The sequence below is a fragment of the Heterocephalus glaber genome, unplaced genomic scaffold, assembly GCF_053883595.1.
Source record: "Heterocephalus glaber isolate CG9 unplaced genomic scaffold, H.glaber_assembly_v1.0 deba00001472, whole genome shotgun sequence".
In the NCBI taxonomy this organism is placed as follows: Eukaryota; Metazoa; Chordata; class Mammalia; order Rodentia; family Bathyergidae; genus Heterocephalus; species Heterocephalus glaber.
The window spans coordinates 6,282,796-6,298,601 of record NW_028258315.1 but is presented as its reverse complement, the minus strand read 5'-3'; the positions used below and the strand labels follow the sequence as shown (position 1 = coordinate 6,298,601).

Below are 15,806 nucleotides of genomic sequence, written 5' to 3'. Positions count from 1 at the left end.
AGACATCTTGGGTTTATTCCTGCAGTATTTTTAGTTTGTTTTTTACAAAGAGAACTTTAACTGGGGCCAGGGATTTAGCTCAGTGGTTCCACTGCCTGCCTCAAGGTAAGTCTTGAGTTCAATCTCTCTGGTACCAAAAAACAAAAAAAACAAAACAAAAAGACTGAAACCTAATCAAAAGTAACAAATAGAACTTTAACCCACCAGGAATTTGCTTTTATAGCTAATAGAAGGTAGGGTTCTAATTGCACCTTTTGCATATAAATAACCAGTTGTAGCAGTATCATTGATGAAGTAGTACATTGTTCTTCTCCAAAATTCACAATGTTCCTTTGACCTTTAAATTCCCAGGTATTTGTGGGCCAGTTTCTGGATCGTTGACTCTGTCAGGTCATTTGTCCATGCCTGTGCCATGCCACTCTCTCACAAAACTGCTCTCTCTCTCTCTCTCTCTCTCTTTCTTTTTCTGTACCAGGGATTCAACCTATGGGCTTCACACAGAGCTATATACTCATCCCTTTTTATTGTTTTTAATTTTGAGACATTTATACTTCTGAGAAGTTTCTAATCACTTCAATTTTTCATGTTTTTTTGGTTAGTTCTTTTATTTGGGGGAATCTAATTTGTTTAGTTTTTCATGTATTCTAGATATTAGTCCTCTATCCAAGGAATAGCTGGCAAATAATTTTTTCTCATTCTGTAGGTTGTCTCTTCCCTCTGTTGGTTGTTTCTTTTGCTGTGCATAAGCTTTTGAATTTGACGTAATTCCATCTGTTTGTTCTTGATATTACCTCTTATGCAACTGGAGTTTTATTCAGGAAGTCCTGGCCTATGCCTACAACTTCAAGAGTTTTACCTATTTTTTCTTTCACTAGATTCAATGTTTCTGTTTTTATAGTTTTAATTTATTCCTGTTACCTTACTTGCTTCTAATTAAATATGCTTTTTATCTTATTTTTTCCTCTTCTATTCTTTTTCATTATCGATTATATTTTTTAATTGCCTATTTTTTCCCTTTATCAAATTGAGAGTTATGAATTCTATTCATATTACATGAATTATTTTAGTGGTTTATTTTAAATGTGTAGTTGTTTTAACAGGGCTACCTAAGATTAATATTTCTCCTCTCATGAACCATGTAAGGATCTTGACCATTTTAACTCTGATTGTGATTATCCCATTCCCTCCATCTTCCTTGTAATTATCATTGATATTTTTACTTTCACTTTGTAATTCTTGTTCTAGATTTCCATCACTGTGACAAGATACCTGACAGAATAAACTTAAAGAATAAAAGTTTAGTCCTGGCGTGATTCCATCCTGCACATCTGTTCTCTGGGAGCAGTAGCTGTTTATTTCCGTCCGCATTCTCTCCCACCTAACTGCATGCCACCACTCCGTGGAAGATTCGATGGATATGGACATGAGCCCCCTGAAGCTCCAGAGCTATCTTTTCAGTTGTGAACTAAAGGCCGACAAAGATTATCACTTTAAGGTGGATAATGATGAAAATGAGCACCAGTTGTCATTAAGAACGGTCAGTTTAGGGGCTGATGCAAAGGATGAATTGCACATTGTGGAAGCAGAGGCAATGAATTACAAAGGCAGTCCAATTAAAGTAACACTAGCAACTTTGAAAATGTCTGTACAGCCAACTGTAAAGCCCCTTGGGGGCTTTGAAATTACACCACCTGTTGTCTTAAGGTTGAAATGTGGTTAAGGGCCTGTGCATATTAGTGGACAGCATTTAGTAGCTCTGGAGGCAGATTCAGAATCAGATGAGGAGGAGGAAGAGATGTAAAACTCCTAAGTATATCTGGAAAGCGATCTGCCCCTGGAAGTGGTAGCAAGGTTCCACAGAAAACAGTAAAACTAGCACCTGATGAAGATGATGATGATGATGACGATGACGATGAAGATGATGAGGAAGCTGAAGAGAAAGCATCAGTGAAGACATCGATACGAAATACTCCAGCCAAAAATGCACAAAAATCAAACTAGAATGGAAAAGACTCAAAACCATCAACACCAAGATCAAAAGGTGAAGAATCCTTCAAAAAACAAGAAAAGACTCCTAAAACACCCAAAGGACCTAGTTCTGTAGAAGATAGTAAAGCAAAAATGCAAGCAAGTATAGAAAAGGGTGGTTTTCTTCCCAAAGTGGAAGCCAAGTTCATCAATTATGTGAAGAATTGCTTCCGGATAACTGACCGGGGGGCTATTCAAGATCTCTGGCAATGGAGGAAGTGTCTTTAAGAAAACAATTTAAACAGTTTCTTAAGATTTTGTGTCTTATTTCATTTCTGTAACAGTTGATATCTGGCTATCCTTTTTATAATGCAAAGTGAGAACTTTCCCTACCATGTTTGATAAATGTTGTCCAGGTTCCATTGCCAAGAATGTGTTGTCCAAAATGCCTGTTTAGTCTTTAAAGATGGAATTCCACCCTTTGCTTGATTTTAAGTATGTATGGAATGTTATGATAGGACATAGTAGTAGTGGTGGTCAGACATGGAGATGGTGGGGAGAAAAAATATACATGTGAAATAAACTCAGTATTTTAATAAAGTAAAACAAAAGTTTTTCTTGGCTCACAGTTTCCTAGATATCAGTTCATGGTCTCTTAGCTCCATCACTTTAGGCCTGTAGCAAGGGAATAAATCAGAGTGGAGCACATGATAGAGGAGATCTCCTCACCTCATTACAGCTGGGAAGAAAAAGAGAGAAAGGAAAAGCTTGAAGTCCCAATATCTCCCTCAAGGTCATGCCCCCAGTGACCAAATTTCTTCCCACTAGGCCCCCGTCACCTAAGAATTCCACAACTTCCCAACAATGCCTTTGACACATGGGTCTTTGGGGGGTATTTTTGATCCAATCTATACCTTTTCTCTAAATCATCACACTACTTTTGCATCATGATGACTTATATTTAGCCTTACATTTTTCAATTTCTTTACTCTTGGTTTCAATTTTTCCCCTGAATATGTTCATTTTGTGAAAATCTATGGTTATAAATCTCTGAATCATCCCAATAAAAACTGGGGCATTTAGTACCATGTTCCTGAAATGACCCTTTTATGATCCTATGACTCTTGCCAAGCCAAAGGGTCAGTGTAAGAGTACAGGGACCAGAACATCTGGATAAATACTATCTGAAGAGCCCTGGGAACTGAGCAAACTTGTATTTTCTGTAGGCACTGCCTTCCTGCCGATAGGCTAAGTCAGCTGTTCCTAGGAAGTCTGGTCATACAGTGAGACAAAGGAAGCTAATGTTGTCACTGCTGTGAAGTTTACTCTGTAAGAACCCTTCCTGCATTGATCTGATGGCTGAGTAATACATCTGATGTTCCATCCCTGGACCTGCTGGGTGACACCATGGCCAGGTAGATGTTCCTCATGGGTTTTGCCAGGTTATGCTGTTGCTCATCCTTTTTCCATGGGATTTGTTGGGTGGTGCTGCTGAAGAGTGCAGACCTCTTGTGGACCTGCCAAGAAGTGCTGTCTGACCCTTAACCACTTGTTGTGGCCCCTCCCTTGCCAGAAAAAGGTGCAGTTAATCTTTTGCTTCAGAATTGTTAATAAATCTTAATAATCCTTGTCTCACAAGTCATCACAAGTACTTTTCTTCAGTTTTGTGGCAGCCTACTCCACTGCCCCAACATACCTGGGGTGTGGATGAGGGCCATCTCTGGGTTTCAGTCTGAAAATATCTTCATTTTATCCACATGCTTTAGTGGCTGGTTTTCTGTGTGTAGAGTTCTGGGTTAATCTTTATTTTCCCTTGGTCCTTTGAACATTATATTCCATTCACTTCAAGCTTCTATTATTCTGTTGAAATTCTGCATTGTATTTTTCTTTTTTTGGTACTGGGGATCAAACTTGGGGCCTTGTGCTTGCAAGGCAGGGGCGGGACCACTGAGCTAAATCCCCAGCCCTGAATTGTATTTTGTAGGTAACTTCCTCTGATGCTTTAAGATTTTCTCTTTGATTTTAGTACTACAGCATAATTTCATTACAGTGTTGCGCTGGGTGGTTTCATCTTTACTTAGCCTTTCCTTATGAGGCTCTGAATTCCCTCAATCTGAGGTTCATTGGCCTTGAATTCTGATCAAATCTTCTGCCATTGTTATAGTGTATAACTTATGTAGTACTTCTTTTCTTCTAAAATTGCCATCAGATATGCTATACCATGGTATTTTACTCTCAATACTATTAACTGCCCCTTTATGTCTTTCAATTTTTCATTTCTTTTTGTTGCTTCCTGAGTAATTTATAGCAATATCACTCATTTCATCAATGCTCTCGTTATATCATTACTTAACATATACAAAGAGCTCTGTATTAAATAATGGTATTTTTTCCATTGAATTAACTTAAATTTGTACCTTTTCGAATCTGCCTGTTCTTAGAACACTGGTTGCTTTTCAAGTCTTTTACTATTTCAAACACAATTTGTATTGTCTCTCAAGTGATCCACTATTTTTAATTAGTTGGGAAGGTTCTAACACTTCTGTGGGTGTCTCTTGACTCTGATCTATGGCGAATTATTTCCCCATCACTTTTTTTATTTTACATGGGTTCATTCTAATTTGGGCTTTTTGTTTTCTGTGTGACTGCTCTGTGGCCTGGATTACAGGTGCACCACTCCACAGTGACTAATGGTTTGGCGCTAATACAGCCGTAGGGACGTCTACATCCCAGGCCAAATATCACATTGATATTTCTTGGTTTGGCCACAGTAGTGGTGAAAGTGAAATTCCAAATTTCTTCTGTGATGTTCAAGTTTGGGTTTTAGAAACCTCAGAAGATACCTGTCTTTTCCACTCAGAACTTAGTACATACAATCAAACTTTATTTTCTGGTTCTGATTCACTTTTTCCATAGATTACAGCTCCTCAAAGATTCTACCACTGAATCTGGGCTTTTCAATTGCAAATCTGTGCCTCATACAGAAACAAGTGCTCAAGCTGTGTTTCTATATTGGTAATAACCCTCGAGATCTCAAGTTAACACAGCCAATGTACCCTGTCCCTCCCTAGGACATCCTAGCATCTGTTCACACCGGAAACACTCTGAGTTTTCAAGTCTTCTCTCTTCTGACCCTGGAGCTTTCTATTTCTTTTTTTACACAAGATTGGTGTGGGTTTTGGGAGGGGTGGGGTGGGGGGGTACTACTTTTTTTTATCTTCTTCTAAACACTTGCAACAGAAAGGCTTCAGGTTGCCCTGATTCATCACACTGACAAAGACAGAAGATTCTCTTGCATGTCTGCTTAGATTTAATCATCTCCAAATTCAATATCATGGGAAAATTGAGAATAACTCAGAGAAATACCATGCTAACGGAAGTTTTCACTCATAGCTCCCTACCAATCCTTGTTTATTTTCAATCAAATCACACAGACTTTTCGAGGGACCCAGCAGGTGCGTTCCATACTGACAAATGGATTCCAAATTGATGGAGAGCCTTTAGGGCTACAGTTAGCAGCGATCAGTTCAGGCAAACTTTCCAAACAATGTTCCTAAGAAAGAAGTAAAATGAATAAAAACAGCTTCGGAGAATACAATGTCCACAATGCCAGAAAGAAATTGGTGGTACACATCTAGAAGTTTGTGGCAACAGTTTTGGTAATTGCAAGACAGAATGAGAAAGAATGGCATGTCACTCTGACAGGGAGATGTTAAAAATGATTGGACAGATGAAAATTTACCTTTCTCTGTTAAAACACAGTCAATGGGACCATCTCTTCTTTTATTTTGTTATGTGTGCACAATCATTTGCTGTATAACAACATTTGGGTCAACAATAAGCTATGTACACCAGGATAATCCCATAAGATTATAATAGAGCTGAAAATTTTCTATTACCTACTGATACCATAGCCATCATTTTGCAGTTAAAAAGTATACTGTGTTGTATCGGCAACAGTCTGTACACAGCATTTCCCATTTACCACCTCTCTTGATTGAGTCAAGAGTGCAAGTCACATCCCTGGCCTAGACTATCTCAGTTTGTATAAGTATCCTCTCTGATGTTCACACAGGATCCTCTAGTGTCACATTTCTGTGTTGCCCTCTCATTAAGCAAGGCATGAAGTACTAAGTGTTAAGTACCGTACACAGCTGTCCCTCATGGCAATCATGTTCTTGTCTGTATGTCTTTTCAAAGTTGATTAAAACAAATCCCAGGTACCATTAAAAAAGCAGTTCTAAATACCATGTGTACACAGGTTTTTTACAAATATATTTTTGTGCAAGTGATGATGATTTCATTAGAAAAAATTTCTAGAAGTGCAATTTCTGGACATGGAGTATCCAAATACATATTTGTACTTCATTGCCTAGTTGGCCCCTAAAAATTTGTGTTAATTAACTTTCACAGCAATGACTGTCTTATCTCCCTTTAATCGGGATACAAGACAATATGCAGCTAAAGTACCATTGGAAAACAGTTTTATAGCCAGGTTTTATTATGTTAAAATTATGTTTTCCCTAAGTAAAAACCAGCACATTAGAATCCGTTGAAAATATTAACAAAGATTAAATCATTTATAATTTAAAAAGCCAGGAGTATTTGCTGTTAATATTTAAGTTTCTGTCTTTTCAGATTTATATTTTATCCCTTATTTATATTTAAATAAAAATGTTACCATACTATCAAAAATACACAGAATTACAAGTAAAGGCAAAAATATAGGTATGGGAGAAAGTAAAAATCATAATAGAACATAGTGTGTAATATCAGTTTAAAAAATTAAAATGGCAACAAAATAGACTGTTTTATGCAAAAGTAAAAGTTGCCAAAATTTCTAGCCAAGTAGAAGCTAGCATGGATTAATAACTTTAGGGGAAACAAATGTATCTCCCCAGAAGACTCTGGGTTTAAAATGTTTTACAAGTAAGTTCCTCAAACTTCAAGGAAATGTCCAGAATTCCCAACTTCTAAAATAGTTTTAAAACCTAAAAAAAGAAAGGAGGAAATAATCCAAATGGCTCCAAAAGCAAGAGACTCGAGGAGCTGTAACGAATAAAGTTTCAACATAGACTATTTCATTATTACCCTCCTATCTATAAGGTGTGATTGAAACATATAGTGAATGTTTCAATTTAAACATTTTTGTTACACTAAGAGATACATTAATTCCTCTCAAAATATTCCACTTGCTTCTAACTTGTCCCATTGTTCTTGCTGCTTTCTGAAGCTACTTTCTGAAATTTCTACTTGTTTGAAGCAAGAAAGAGTATTTTGAGGGAGATTAATAGCAATATGTCATTTACTGTAATAAATATTTTAATTTAAATATTTACTGTACATTTGATCCCCCTGTTTATGTGCTGTCAAAGATGTCACAGATTTATTCTCTCAAGATCCAATTTTTTATTTTTTTATTTTTTTTGGTACCGGGGATCAAACTCAGGACCTTGTGCTTGTGAAGCAGGCAACGGAACCACTGAGCTAAATCCCCAGCCCTCAAGATCCTATTTTATCTAGCAGGTTGTGAGTTTTAAGCTTTCTAATAGCCTGGCCCTCTCTTTTGAGGACAGAGAAATACATAAAAACTTGTCTTGGTGCTGGGGGTGTGGTCTGGTGGTAGAAGGAAGGCTTAGCATTCAATTTCTAAGAAAAAAAAAGATTGGCTTTGAAATAGATTCCACTCTTCATGAGCTGACACCTTGTGACACAGGACACTGAGGAAAATCAAGATAGTAAAGTGTGAATTTCATTTATTGAAAGATAAATTGCTGAAAATTTATCTCTATATTAAAAAATTTCGGACTTTTCTCCCAGTATTATAGAAAAACAGTGACTTTTTTTCCTTTATCTTTTCAAAAGTTTTGGGTAGCTAGTTGAAATATTTAGTTTGATCTATTCAAGGATGATTAGTCAGAATTATAGTCTTTTTTCATTTCTTTCTCTTTTTAAAATCAAATTGCTTTATAAAATTTCCTACGTATTATGCAACAGCTTACTTCAGTGTTGTGACAGTAGAGGACAGATTGTTTATCCTCTTCTCTGCTATTATTTGTCTACTTCGAATGTCATTTACCCCTCCTGAGTGGAACACGGCTTCAGTACTTCACTGTGATAATCCTAAAGTGTCTATCATTAGAAACAATTCCAGTCCAGTCACTGCAAAGTCATTCATGATGTTAGACAGAATGAAAGTCTTTTCTAAAAGGTACATTGTGATTGAGTATTAGAAGGGGAAATATCATCATGGATAAAATTACCTACCCCTCAAAAAATCCTAAGAGATTAGATTGCTTTTACTTCAAAAGCCCTTTATGAAATTAATGTCCTACCTTGAAATTTTTTTAATGATCTTATCTTTTAGACATATAATAAATGCTTAGTCTATTAATGCTTCAAAGTTATGATTATATATGCACTTTGAAATCTAGAGGTGAAAGACATTCAGCAGTGAAAATTTTATTAACTTTTTTTGCATATAATGCTGCTATTACCACTTCTGCTAGAAATGTTTTGAATTTAAAAATAGAGATATTCACTCAAAAGCTAAGTTCTTTCTTCTTTGCTTTTTTCCACCTATGAATCTTGGAAATCACCCTATTCCAGCACATGTAGATCTACTCTTTCTCATGACTGCTCTGTGTCACTCCACTGCATGGAGTGGTCATTAATAAATGCTTCTAGTTTTTCACTGTGACAGATAATTCTCCAGTGAACAAAACAGGATTTGCATATATTTCTGCACATGTGTAGGTATTCTTGCACAAGAAACTTCTAGAAGTAGACTTCTTGATTCAAATGATGCATGAATTTTAGTTTTGATAGATACTGCCAAATGACTTAGAATAAGGCTATATAAAGGTAAATACTATGAAAATTTAGTAAAATGCAAGAAATATCTTCTTCAATTTGTTACTAAGCCAGGTCTCAAAAAATGAAGAGTCTCCAAAGGGGAAAAAACTGTGAAAGTGAAAATTTAAGATTAAAAAATCATCCAAACTGATTTTTTCTCTGATATTGACTGTCAAACTACAGTGATTGTGTATCTCATTTTTAGAGCAACATGGATCACGGACAATAGGCAATAAAACTTGAATCCCATGAAATTAGGAATCATATAGAAAATCCAGATGTAAAGCTGAGACCTTTGTAAAAGGTTTATTATCAAGGCAAAGAAGAGCTAAAACTTTCAGTTGGAAACTTCCTTCTCATGACTCTTGTACTTGGTAGAAGACAAAACAAATCACCCTGAGAATTTGTAACAACCAACTGGACCTCATGTGTGATTTGGGCCCAAGTTCATGCTAACTATGCAATCCAAAAATGTCTCCAATGGATAATCTAATTTACTGTAATGTAGGATAATGAATGTCCCCAGAGAACTAGCAGGAAGGAATGTAATGATAACAAAGCCCTCAAAACATTTCCAAGATTAAAATTGCATGGAAATTAGTCTGAAGTTTAAAACCACTCATCAAAAATATACACGAAGAATAAATATTTTGAGTGAGAGCCACTAAGGAAAACAAAAAATAAACAACAAGCTCAGAAACACAAACAGTTCTGAATTTAAAATAATTATGTTCACTATGTAATAAGAAATGAAGACTTAAAACATGATTTTAAAAAACCCGTAAGATCCTAAAAACAACCAAAAGCCTTGAAAAAGGATGCAACAGAACCATTAGCAATATAAAACTCAAAGATTATTGAAGCAGAGAAAATTGAAATAGCTGAAAATTGAACTAGTAAATTAGCAATGGATCTAGAATGTACTCTCTGAAGACTAAAAGAAGAAAAATATGATAGAGACGTGGAGATGTGGAGAATAAAATAATCTATTCCGTATTCAAGTAAAATCCTAGAAAATAGATTGATGTTACTTAGAAAACCAATATTTACAGAGATTATGACTGAGAATTTTCCAGAATTGTTGAAAGATTGCAAATTTCACATCTAGAATGATTGGAGAATCTTAAGCAGGATAAAGAAACAAACACCTCAGCACATTGTTGAGAAAATGCAGAATATCCAAGACAAAGTCAAAGACAAGATCTTAGAAGCAGCCAGAGGAAAAATACAGGTACCTATAAAGACAGACAAATAAATTAATGAATGATAGAACACAGGGAAATAGTATCTTCAATGACCCAACCTAAAATTCAGTGTGAAAGCTTAGAAATATTGTTGTGATTTAGATGGAAAATGTCCCCCAAAATTCTCATCTGGGTGGAGGGTGATGGGATCTTGGCTGAGTAATACTCATCGGTGGATTTACCCATCAGTGGCTTCATAGCTGAATGTTCTGCTAGGAGGTCGGCCTGGTTGGGGGTGGTCACTGGGATCAGCGCCTGGTACGCTCCATTCTTGCTCCCAGCTCCCTCCTTTGCTCCCTCCTTCCTGGCTATGATGACTATTTAAATTTTCTTTAAATGCGCTACCATACAAGACACATCGCCATTAGTCCCTTTCAAAGAACTCACACTTTCCCCGTGTCCTTGCCCCTTTCTGAAGCAGTTCTGGAGTCCTCTTTCCTGGGTGTCTTTAGCTGCGCTGTTGTGGCTGCCTTGTTGTCTTGGATTGATACAAAATGTTTACCTTTAGTGGTCATTTTGACTTTGAGGAACAGCCAGAAGTCACACAGTGCCAGATCCAGTGAATAAAGGGAGTAAACACTATGATGTTTTCACAAGCCTGCCTTTCTATTGAATGGCATTCAGCCACATCATGCACCATATGTATCACACCTTGTAAAGACACTCATGAAAGGGGATTTCCAGAACTGCTTCAGAAAGTGGAAAGAACAATGGAATAAATGTGTTTGAATTGAGAGAGAGAGTATTCGGGGGGGAGACTTATGGCAATGTCTTTTTAGTGTAATATTTTTTTAAATTTAAACCTTATATTTTTATATATCCTTTATGGAGTTATTTTTCCTATTCATTAATCTTTTATCCCCACCTAGACTCTAAGCTCACTGAATGCAAGGCTCATTCCTGATTACCTTTAATTATCTCAATTTAGCATTTAATAAATATTTGTTGTGATGAGGAAGATAATAATTTCCATCTCTTTCCATCCACACCTGCTCAAAGCTCAGAATAATTCCTTCTTCATTCAGGAAAGATCCACAAGTGACACCAAAAATATCTTATATCCTGTTTTCCTGAGTGCCTACCAGTCCAAACTCTTCCATGTCAAACCCACTGACCTCACTAACCCAACATATGAAGGAAGAGCTTGGAAGTCATTACTTCCACCCTGACAACAAGAAAAGAGCTAAACAAGCAGAAAAATCAGTAACTACTCTCTGTTTTCCTCCTCCTCCTCTCCCCTCTCCCCTTCCCCTTCTCCGTCTCCTTCTTCTTTATCTTCTCCTTCTTCTGAGCTGGGAATTGAACCCAGAGCCTCCACACTGAGCTGCAGTCCCATCCTCACTTACTGTTTATTTTAAGACAGGGTCCCACGAAGTTGTCCCGGCTGACCTCAGTCTTGCCATTCTCCTGCCTCAGCCTCCCAGAGTACTGGGATTACAGGGGTGTTCCACCGCAAGCAACTCTTCGTAGATCAGTCAGAGAACTGAGGTTCTGGAGCAACCAGAGATGGGTAAGTACAGAGAATTTCAGCGATGGATGAAGATAAAAATTACAACAGACTTCTGTTCAGAAACCATGCATGCAAGACAGGAGGGGAGGGAAACATTTTACAGTGTTTAGGGAAAAGCCACCAATGAGCAAGTCTGTGCCTGGTGAAACTATCTTTCAAAAGTAAACAGTACAAAGAAGCAAAGTATTGATACACCCAGTAATCTGGATGTATCACCAAACAACTGCTGAGTGAAAAAGGCCAATCTCCAAATATTACACACTGCGTGATTCCATTTATGTAGTAGTCTTAAAATGAAAAATTACACAATGAACAACTGATGTTTTCCAGGACTTACATAGGGTGAAAGAGGGAGGGAAATCCTATGGATTTTTTAAAGGCCAAATGAGTAGTTCATACGGTGATGGCAATGCTCCATGTTTTGATTTTATTAAAGTCAGTATCTTGGTTTTAGTATCGCCATTATTTTGCAAGCTGATTCCATTGTGGAAACTGGGTAAAATGTAAATGGGATTTTTCTAGACTATTTCTTAAAAACAGTATGACAATCAACAATTATCAAAAAATAAAAATTTCTACTGAAAAAGGAACTTACCTGCTAACAAAAATATGAAAATAAGTAAGAGGTCACGGAAGGGATGCATTGCAGCACAGAGCAGGTGGCATTTAGTTGTAGGGTGCTTTGGTCATTTTCTACTGCTTTTGGTAAGTTGGCCTGCCTCCTGTAACATTCAAAATAAACTAATTATTGAGTATCTTTTGAAAAGGAAATAAAAAATAAGACTTTCTCCTAGAAACAAGCCCCCTGGCCTCACTGCCTGCCTGGCCTAACCTCTCTGAGTTCTGCCCACCGCCATCTTGTATCGTGCTAGGGAGTCTGCCACACTCCCACTACTGACAGGTAGGACTTTGGCGTCCCAAAGAATAAACCAAAAAACACCCTTCCTTGTGCCCAATTGAGAGACTGAGTGGGAGGGAGGAAGAAGGCATCCTGTGTCAGAGCTGCTTAAGTCCCAAAGAGCTGCGGAGAAAGCTAGCATTCTGTCTCCAGGCCACCTCTCACACTCATAGCTCTCACACACCGCTGTAATCTTTCAGGTCTCTCAGTGTCTCCACCATCCTTCTCCTCAACCTTATTTCTATTACCCTCCACCCACTTTGCTTAGCCGAAAAGTCTGTACTAAAGCTGCTATTAAAACTTCATCTCTTAAAGAAATGTAAAAGGTGGGCCTAGTTTGGGTTCTGAACACCCCTTAAAAAATTAAAAACTGGCTAGTAGATGACAAGACAGCATTAATTTTGTCAGGTGTGAATAATGGCGTTGTGAAGGTAAGACGCATTAATATCTTTAAAGAAGTATACGGAAACATGTAGGCATGACTTGGCATAACGAATTAGATTTGCGTTAAAATTTCAGCAAAGAAAATAAAGAGAAAGAAACAAATATTGGGAAAGTGTGGTAAGTCTGAATGGTAGATACAGAAAGGCTTATTTTATTACCCTATTTCTTTGTGTGTTTAAAATTTTTCTTATAATTTTTAAAACTGCACTCCCTGCCGCTTCAAGAAGCATCTCAGTTTCCATGTAAGCAACAGTTAACTGGTATCATGACAGAGATTATTAATTTACCTAATCCTAAATTCCTTCCATTTCTTAGTCTCGATCTGGCCCAGCCAAGACCCACTACAAAAAGAGCATTTCAGTGAGCACACTGTGTACCTAAACCCTTGCTCACTTTTCATAGCATGAGAAGTTTATTGGAAGGTAATTCCTGAGTCATATCGCCTGCTTTGTAAAAAGATAAAAGCAGGTATGTTCCAACCAGCACGAGGTGCCCTTTCACCTCACTGACTTTCCGTTTTTCGAAGGCGTCTTGTAAGTGTGGTGCAGAGAGACAGGTAGGGCTTAACTCGGTCTGGCGGAGGGAAAGGACATTCCTGGTACCTGGTTGCTTTGGCTGTGTTACCGGAATGTGCTCATTTAGTAAATATTTATTTGACCAGAGCTTCTATATTCAAATGGTTATTAATAGTGTTCACAGTTGCAGATATTAGCAACCAACTCCATCTCCCCGCCCCCCAACCCCCCGGTAAAGGGAAAAGAAATGAAGAAGAGTCATTTTTAAAAAATGTTTCAGAGGTGTGAAAATGATCACGCTGCAGACTGTCCGGGACAGCGGCAATCTCACGGAGGCCGGCCTGCGTCCGCCCTCCTTCCCCGGCACTGCGATCGCTAAACTGTTCCAACTACTTGGAGACCAGTGGCGGCCAACCTTCCCCTTTATCTTGCTACGGTTTCAGAAAGTGTCACAGCAATAGATTCTCTAACAGGAATTAATAAACTCTGCCTGAAGATTTAAAAAGCTAGCTCTCCTTTAATACAGACCGAGTAAGACCCATCCACTCTCCGGTGGGGCTGGAATTCCGAAGAGCGCTCTAATTCCATCCCGTTCCCCAGGAGTCAGTGTTTACCGGGAGGAGAACGGCGCCGGCGCCGCGCAGGTTAACTGGAGAGAAAGGATGGCGCCTCTCCGTAGCCGCTGCAGCTAAATGATCCTGCATGGCAAAGCTCATGGCTCTGCGTTGGGCTTAAAAGCCGAATTTCCTGACCCTGAGGAACGGCTTGCGCGGGTGAATGCTCTGGCTGCTCCCCTTGCCAGTGCACTTGGAGGGGGGTGATTGGAGGGGAGGAATCAAGCGCAGTCAGCACCAAGACGGTGAGCCCCAGCAGGCAGGCGGAAGCCTTCTGCCCACCACAGCTGAGGAGGATGAGGGGATGAGGGGCCCTAAAACACGCGGAACAGTCGGGGGCTGAGGAGTCGCCGCGCCGCGCCGCGCCGCAGTGCGCACAGGGACCCGGAGAACCGCCCAGAACCAGGGACCTTGTAAGGGGTGTGAGCTGTCAAAGTCGTTTTCAAGAAATTTATAGTCTCCCTGGAGCGGAAAAATAAATGAATGAATGAATGAATAAATAAATACATAATAAATGCCGGAATCCCTACCCGTAAAAAACAGAATCAGGAAAAGAGTATGTTGTTGTTTGTTTTTGTTTTTTAAGTCCTTCCTTTTCTCATTTCACACGTGTGCGGGTGTGTATGGGTAAAAGTTCAAAAATACCTACTTGACTCTCATGTAAAAGCATTACCGTGTATTTTTCTTCTGCAATTGCCCTGTTTTCACACATAAACAATTAGCCATCCTTTGGAAAGGAGAAAGGCAAATTTTCAAAAGAATGTTAAACGTACAAATGTACTATTCTGCATTATAGTAATATATGATATAGGACATATTTAGTGGTATATAATACATAGATAAATATACATATAAGGACAGATGTACAGTGCCCTCTACTGGATCTCGTTGAATGAGATTAACCTCTTACTTGAAATAGTTAATTCAACTTTCCTTCAAGGGCAGAACACAAGGCATAGTCTCAGGAGATGCTTGGTGCCAGCTGACTCTTCTCTGGTTCGTAATAGTAATAATCAAAACACCCTTGTGCAATAATTGCTCTTGATGCTGCTTGTTCACTATGCCTTGTTTTCCAATTATTCATGTTCAAAAGAGTTCTTCAGAGTTCCTCCCTAAAGCACTTGTATTGCTCTCTGTCTTTAGAGGACCCTGCACAACAGAAAGTACAGGGATTTCTGGCTGATTGATTGATTTGAGCCATGTAAGCAATAATCCAGGCTCTGCAATTACCACTCAGAAAAAAAAAAAAAACTTCTTTTAATGTGTTTCTATTGAACTAATCTGATGTGATTCTTAAAACCAGACAATACCTATGTTCAAAAAGTTTGGACAATTCAAAATATTATGCAAGTTGCGAAGTGCTGCTCTTAAAGCAATATTACAGAGATGATTTACATAATGCAGAAATCATCATCCTGAATAATTTGTCCTAAGTAATGCAATGACTCTATGGAGATATACATCTGCTCCCAAAGAAACTGGTAATAAAAGCTCTTATGTGGATTCTTAAAATTTTGAAGTAGTTATGGATGTAGGTATCCTGTGGTATCAAACATTAATTTTAATATGACAGAAAAGTCAATTTGAAAATAGGAATCATTTCCTAAAACTCCATATCCTACAACTTAATGCACATCCAATATTGACGGACAACTGGATAGCTGGAAAGTTCCGGGGTCCCCATTGCTGCGGAAGAGTCTTCCCTACTACAACACTGAAAATGTCAGCATTTCCAGTGCCTGAGAAACTTTGTCTTCC

The 15,806-nt window shown here is 38.2% G+C and overlaps 1 long non-coding RNA gene and 1 pseudogene across 3 annotated transcripts in view; one reads left to right on the top strand and one right to left on the bottom strand.

Annotated features, from left to right (window-relative positions):
• Positions 1-14,403, bottom strand: part of LOC147826170 (uncharacterized) — a 54,482-nt gene extending 40,079 nt beyond the window's left edge. For 2 of the 3 annotated variants that reach the window (XR_015439295.1, XR_015439294.1), the window contains exons 1-3: positions 13,963-14,403; positions 12,173-12,299; positions 11,414-11,558 (exon numbers count right to left, since the gene is read on the bottom strand). This is a non-coding gene — a long non-coding RNA (uncharacterized LOC147826170). The remainder of the gene's footprint in view (positions 1-11,413; positions 11,559-12,172; positions 12,300-13,962) is intronic. The other variant, XR_015439296.1, reaches the window with a different exon arrangement.
• Positions 1,278-2,870, top strand: LOC101719007 (nucleophosmin pseudogene; annotated as a pseudogene).
• Positions 14,404-15,806: the final 1,403 nt, after the last annotated feature.